Source organism: Triticum dicoccoides, chromosome 3A (genome assembly GCF_002162155.2).
Source record: "Triticum dicoccoides isolate Atlit2015 ecotype Zavitan chromosome 3A, WEW_v2.0, whole genome shotgun sequence".
NCBI lineage: Eukaryota > Viridiplantae > Streptophyta > Magnoliopsida > Poales > Poaceae > Triticum > Triticum dicoccoides.
Window position 1 is genome coordinate 685,621,237 of NC_041384.1, and position 7,178 is coordinate 685,628,414.

A 7,178-nucleotide genomic window follows, 5' to 3' on the forward strand; every position below is an offset into this window, starting at 1 on the left:
TGAAGTGCTCTCAGTTTTGTATATTCTTTTGTCGGCGCGTTTATTTGCACTGGTGGCAAACTTTGATGCCCAGTGGATGTAATATGTGTGATAGCCGTGATAGCCTAGCATAAGTTTCTTGCTTCTTTATTTCCTTGTTGTCTTGTTTATTTGTTTGCTTGTAGTCATTGCAGTTCTTTTTCCGCGGTTTGCTAGTGGCTGCAATAACCTATTTTTTAAAACTAGACCACAATAACCATGGGCTAATATTTACTGTAGTGACACTGGGCCTCCTACGGGCCGTAGAAATAGTGGGCCTTCTACCGGCCATAGAAACAGTGGGCCTTCTATGGGCCATAGAAACAGTGGGCCTTCTACGGGCCGTATCATCAATGGGCCTTATACGGGCAGTATGATCAATTGGCCAAACATGGGCCAATAACAGGCCGCATTATGGCCGTAAACGGGCTAGAGTTGGAATCGTCCGTTCATGGGCCAACCATAACGGGCCATCGTTAATAGGCCGTATTTGATGACGCTATGAAAACGGCCCAACGTATTAACGGACCACAAATGGGCCGACTGTAACCACGGGCTGAATTTGGCCCACAAGCATAAAATGACAGTAATGGGCCGTAAGTAAATGAATGCTGGAAATGAGCCCAAGAATAAATGGGCTCTGAGAAGGCCAAAAGATAACATGGGCTGGAAACGGCCCAACGGAATAATGGGCCGTTAATGGGTATAAAGTGATACACTGTTCATTACGGGCCAGTTTCACCACGGGCTGTTAATGGGTGTAAAGCGATACACTATTCATTACGGGCCAGTTTCACCACGGGCCGTTAATAGGCCAAGAGTTACATAGGGCCTCATATGGGTCGAAAGACGTCATGGGCCATACATGGGCCAGAAGTGAAAACGGGCTGGAATCATATTGTGTGACCCAGATGACGCTACTGGACCTAATTCGGATAGGGCGTAACGGGCCTTGGGTTAGCGGGCTATAAATGGGCTATATGCGAACAGGCCGTTAACAGACTTTACATGGGCCGGCCCGCCACCTTTTGACCAAGTCAAATGGGCCGGCCTTTTCACAGGAATGGGCCTATGTTGGGCCATGCCACGTGTCGACGTATCATAGGCGCCTTCTGTCCAATGAGTGGATGACATCTGTCCCAACGATGAGCCGACACGTGTTTCCTCTAGCCAATGATGATCTTACACGTGGAAAATCCCCATTGGTCAGGGCTGTTAACGGGTTATCGGATCCAAAACCCGACCCGATAGCTTAACAGCGTTCCGTTACGGTGGATGCCACGTGTCGGTCACCCTTGATGAAAGCACTTCTATGACGCGGGATTTATCATCATGGAAGTGGACATTTCCGTGATGATAATTTTGGTAATGTCATGGAACACTTCTACGACAGCACAGGTATGACTATCTTGATTCTGTCATAAAATCGTCATGGATGTACATGCATGACAGAAAATGCGACCTACTGCGACAAACACGTATCATCACGGAAGTGTATTTTTTTGTAGTGTCCATTGAACAAATTCAAGAGCCCCTCCATACTGCCTGGAGGTGAGTCAGCTGACCATAAAGCCTTAGCCATGCTCCTCATCGCTTGTCGAGCCCGCTCGTGCACTTTGGAAAGCTCTTCCAGCAAATTGCCTTGAAATCCGGACACTTCTCCTTCAAGCCGCCCAGTCAATAAACCTACAGGAACAAGCTCTTAAGAAAAATATTTTTCCACTAGGGGAGCACATGGAGGCCTACCTCACGGAGGTGCACAAGATGGAGAAGCAATTTCTGAGCCTGGAGCTGAAGCACGTGCCTCGCGGCATGAACAAGGAGGCCGACGAGATCGCCAAGCGGGCATCGAGACGCCTGCCACAGGAGCCTGGCATCTTCGAGGAGCGCTCTTCAAGCCCTCGGCAGCCCCCTAGAAGCCGCGGCCACACCACCTCAAGAGGAGCTCCCACCACCACCAACCTCACGGGCACCCGCCTATGGCCCGGCCTCAGGAGCCCGCCTGCTCCTGGCCCTCAAGCCTCGGGAGGGATGCTGGACCAAGGATTTCAAGGCCTACTTAACACAAGGGACGCTACCCGGGAAGGAGGAGGATGGAACGCGTAGCCCGACAGGCCACGGCGTACTGCATCCAAGACGGTGAGCTATATAGGAAGCGGCCGAACGATGTTTCCTTGCGATGCATCTCCAGGGAGTAGGGGGCAAGCTGCTGGCTGACATACATGGCGGGGATTGTGGGCATCACTCGTTGTCGCGTACCTTGGTCGACAAGGCGTTCCGCAGTGGATTCTATTGGCCTACAACACCCAACGACATGGCCGAGCTGGTGAAATCCTGCGAGGCCTGCCAGTTCCACGCCAAGCAAATCCACCAGCCAACTAAGGGCCTCCAGACCATCCCGCTCTCGTGTCCCTTTGCGGTCTGGGGGCTGGATATCCTGGGACCGTTCCCTCGGGCGCCTGGGGGCTACCGCTACCTCTACATCGCCATCGACAAGTTCACCAAATGGGCAGAGCTGGAAGCCATCCGCACCATCCCGGCTGGGTCTGCGGTCAAGTTCATCAAGGGCCTCATAAGCCGATTTGGGGTTCCTAACCGTATCATCACCGACAATGGTTCGCAGTTCACCTGTAACCTCTTCAAGACATATTGTGCTAACCTTGGAACACAGATATGCTACGCCTCAGTGGCACACCCCAGGAGTAACGGCCAAGCCGAGCACGCCGACGCGGAAGTCCTCAGGGGCCTCAAGACCAGGACCTTCAAGAAGAAGCTCGCGGCATGCGGCAGGGGATGGTATGACGAGCTCCAGTCTGTGCTCTAGTCCATTCGCACCACTGCCACCAAGACGACGGGCGAGACTCCATTCCTCCTCGTATACGGAGCCGAAGTGATTCTCCCTCACGAGGTCAGGCATCGCTCTGCGCGGGTCCTCGCGTTTGATGAGACGCATCCGGACGCCATGCGGGAGATGGACCTTGTGTTGGGGGAGGAACGCCGCCGTCAAGCTTTGCTCAGGGTGGCAAGATACCAGCAGGCACAGCGGCGGTATCACTGCCGCAGCGTCCGCTCTAGGATGCTCGAGGTGGGCGATCTCGTCCTAAGGCGGGTGCTCTCCAGGGAAGGGCTGCACAAGCACTCACCCATGTGGGAGGGCCCATTTCGGATTTCCCACGTCTCCAGGCCTGGCGCCGTGCACCTGGAGATGCAGGACGGGATCCCCATCCAGAACGCCTGGAACATCTATCACCTCAGGAAGTTCTACCCGTGAAGCAAGGCCTAGTGCCTGTGAAGGTCTCCGCTCGTGACACTCTCACGTAATAATGAGTGGGGTTGTACACGCCACGGAGTCTCAGGAGTGCCGCCCTCGGGCCTCGGGGGCTCCCTCCCACATCCTAGTGGCAGCACTTAGCTCCGCACTGGTGAGAAGACTAGATTAGGTGCCGGACGCGGTTGTTCATTTGCTTTTTGTAGTTGGCTTGCATCTTCTTTTTTAATGGAATTTGGGGTTCTGACGTTCTTCTTGGCTCGGTTCAATTCCCCTCTGCTTTATGTTTCTCCTTCCAGCCCTTGTTTTACCTCAGGGAGGGCGGCAGTTGCCCGAAGCTCTCCCTCGCCCGCCTCGCGAGGGGGCGGGATGGGTGTGTGCTGGCGCACCCCCTAGTTTTCGTGAGGCACCCTCGTTCCAGCTCGCACCCAGTGCACCCCTTGTTAAGTCCATGCCCCAAGGGTACCGCGACGAGATGAGCTAAGCTACGGTCAGCTCAGGCGTGAGTTCTCGCGCAAGAAGGAAAGATTTTCTTAAATGACTTTTTTCAGCTTTCTCCTGAATCAGTAGCGAAAAAACCTCACAAGGTGGGATCGGCGTCGACCGCATCAAGCTAAGTTACTCCCGCGCGCCTGCACAGAGCACCCATGCCACAACACAACCTAGAGATGATAAACATGGCACAAGGCAGCATAAACATTACGGTTCATTGCACGCCCTCGCAGGGCCCCATACTTGTTTTGACAATGCAGGAAATAAGAAAAGCAGGTAGGAGAAAAGCGACCCTTGCGCCGCGGCTGCTCGCGAGGACCGATGCTCGGCGCGCTCCAAGACTCAGTCGGAGCCCTCCTCATGCTTCACTGGGGCGCGGTGACGAGAAGACCCGCCGCCGTCCTCAAAGCGGGCGCGGCAGCGAGGCGGTTGGTCCCAGCCACCGCTGCTGGAGCTTTCACCGGAGGAGGAGCCGTCGGTGCCGGATGGGCTGCGGTCGTCGCCAAGCGCGGGCTCGCCCCCATCCACGTCGCGGCCATCGCCAAGGACGAGCACTTCTTCACCATCGTTGTCTTCGGGGCAGCACCCAGCGCGGCGACCGTCACCCCCGAACACCCTCACGAAGAGGGTCGCGGCGCCGTCGTATTTGAAGTGGAGGGTGCACCGCCCGCTCAGGCCGCGGGCGCAGGCAAAGGTCTGCCACCCACGGGCAAGGACGATGTTGCTCGCGGAGGAGATCTCCAGCACAACTCACGAGGCTTGGCTACAACAGTTGTCCGCCTATAGCCAGAGGCCGTCGGGGCCGGTGGCCGGCAGCTCGCCGACGAATAAGCGGGGAAGCTGAAGCCGTGTGCTGGCCGGATTCTCCGTCCACATGACGAACTCTGGCAACAGCTCCGCCGAGTGGAAACGCGACCGAGAGGGGGCGTGCGACCATGGCACGCCTCCTCTCGGCGGCGGGGCTGCCACGTCTCGAGTGGCTTCCGCCGAGCAAGGGGATGCCACCTCGACCTCCAGAGACAGCGGCAGACCCCGAAGAAGCTCGTCCGCACCCACGAGGAGCCACAGCGGGGGTCTCGGCGTCCTTGCGAGGGCGTCCTCGCTCTCTCTTGGGCGGGGGCGACCCAGGCCCCTCCCGGCGAGCCTTTCCCTTCTCCGCGGTCGTAAGCCTCTTTGTCGGCGCCATGTATGTTGTTGAGGGAAGGAGAAGCAAGAAGGATGGAGCCATAGATGGGCAACGGGGACTCCGCCCCCCGTCTCATTTGTAGCCAGAAGCAGACCAACCGTCGACCTCCACGATCATAGGTAATGATGGTTTTTGCATGCAGCAAGGACTCGTCAAGTCGGGCAGTTGCCGAGGCAGTGTGGGGAAGCGGAGTCGCCCACGTCCTATTAATCGCCATGCGTCAATAGAGGCCGCAGGCTGTTGGGTCCCGTGATGCTCCGCACTTGACCTTTGGCTTCGCCCCGAAGCCAAGTCCGAGCGCGCCTTGGGCCCGGGGGCTACTATCGGCGTCCGGGGAACGAGGGTCCCCAGACTTGCCTGCCTGCGGCCCAGGGCATGGCTCCGCCAGCGGCCTGGTACGGCCCATCTTCACCAACAAGCAGTCAAGACCCTCGCGAGGGGCCAAGTCTCGCGAGGCGGACGATGCAAGACCTCCTCAGGGGTGGCCTCTCCAGACTAGCTCGCGAGGAGCGGAGATACCAAGGCAGGGTGCACCTCGCGAGGTCCTAGTGACGCAAGCCATGATGACCAAGGCCAGCGGGCGCCAGTAGGCGCAGTGTACCAGTTTCCTCTTTGGTGCTAAAGAGGCAGGCGCAGACAAGGAATCCCGAGGCGTCAAGCAAAGGTTTCCATATTGGTGCAACAAGACCAAGACTAGCAGGATGGCAGGACAGAGGTAACCATGGATCCCACGACGGCGTCACCACCAGAGCCTTTGGTAGGCGAAGACCATCTTTTGTCAGGATAGTTTGTACTCGTTGCCCCCTTCAAATTTGGCTGTTATTGGATCCCTTCCTGCCTACATTTGGGAAGAGGGCCAGGGCCTCTATAAATAGGGACTAGCCACCACAGTAGAGGGGCATCTGATCTAGAACTGATCCAGAGGCATCTCACTTAGACGGATCAGGTAGAGAACCACCATCACCAGCTCCCCGAGCTTAAGAACACCTCTCCTCGGGAGGTCGTTCTTCCCTTGTACTAGTTCATCCTCAGCCTATAAGGCAATCCACCACACCACACTGGAGTAGGGTATTACGCAGCAACGGTGGCCCGAACCAGTATAAACTCTTGTGTCTCTTGTTCCTTTGGGTTCGTCGAGCTAGGTCTTGAGATTATGCGCGAGTGAGCTAGATGGGAGAGATCTTCGTGCGCACCCTAGAGTTCGAACTTTAAGGGTTTTGCCGGAACCCACGATCCAACAACCGCCCTCCAGCAGTACACGCAGGCGTTCTTGGCGTCCCGAGTGGCCGTCCGGGTATGTATTTGCTTTTTGCTTCTTTTGATTCTGGTGATCTTCCGTAGGGGCGCGCTAGCGCACCCACTGGGTGTAGCCCCCAAGTTCCGGGCCTGCTGCTGAGCAGGCGGTTCGGAACTTAATGGTAGGTTCCGAGGACTAACTACTCTCTCTTCTGTTATCTTTGATGCAGGATTACCACACCATCCACATAGCCGCCTATAACTCCCATGTCCGGGAGCTGGCCAAACGGACCGCCGATCTGACAGAGAGTCGGAGTAAGCACTCCGCCTTTTCTCTCGCGGGGGCGCATTAGCGCACCCGCCGGGTGTAGCCCCCGAGATACGGGCCGACTGCGGAGCAGTCGGGCCGGATCTCCCAGCAACTGTTCTTCTTCTTTTTTGTTGATTGTTGATGTTTTTCCTCTTGTCTTTGCAGAGGCCAATGCCACCTTGCAGCAGCAACTGGGCGAGGCCAACACCGCGATGCGCGCGAAGGAAGAGGAGTGCCGCAAAGCGGCCCAGGAGCATGACCGTCTGGCCAAGGAACTGGCGGACCAGACTGAACTTCATAAGGCGGCCCTGAAGCAGGCGGAGGACAATGAGGCCCGTCTTCTAGCCAAGTTCGAGACCGAGCGCTCGTCCTGGGCTGAGATGGAGGCGACGCTGAATGCTGGCTATGGCAAGATCGAAGACATGATCGATGGTGAGTCATCCTCCCTTTCTTTTGGCTGTCGGCTGTCATACGTGCCGGCTTCTGGCTTCTGAGTTCTTATCTCTGCTTGTGCAGACTTCTTTCCTGGCCATTCCATCGCCGCCAACCAAGCCACCGAGGCTCGCCACGATGAGTGAAGAGCAGAAGGCGCAGAGATTGCCGCCAACGCCCCTCGGACTCTCGGTGAGCAGCTTCTTGGCATTCAGGCTCGTCTCCAGCCAGCTCAT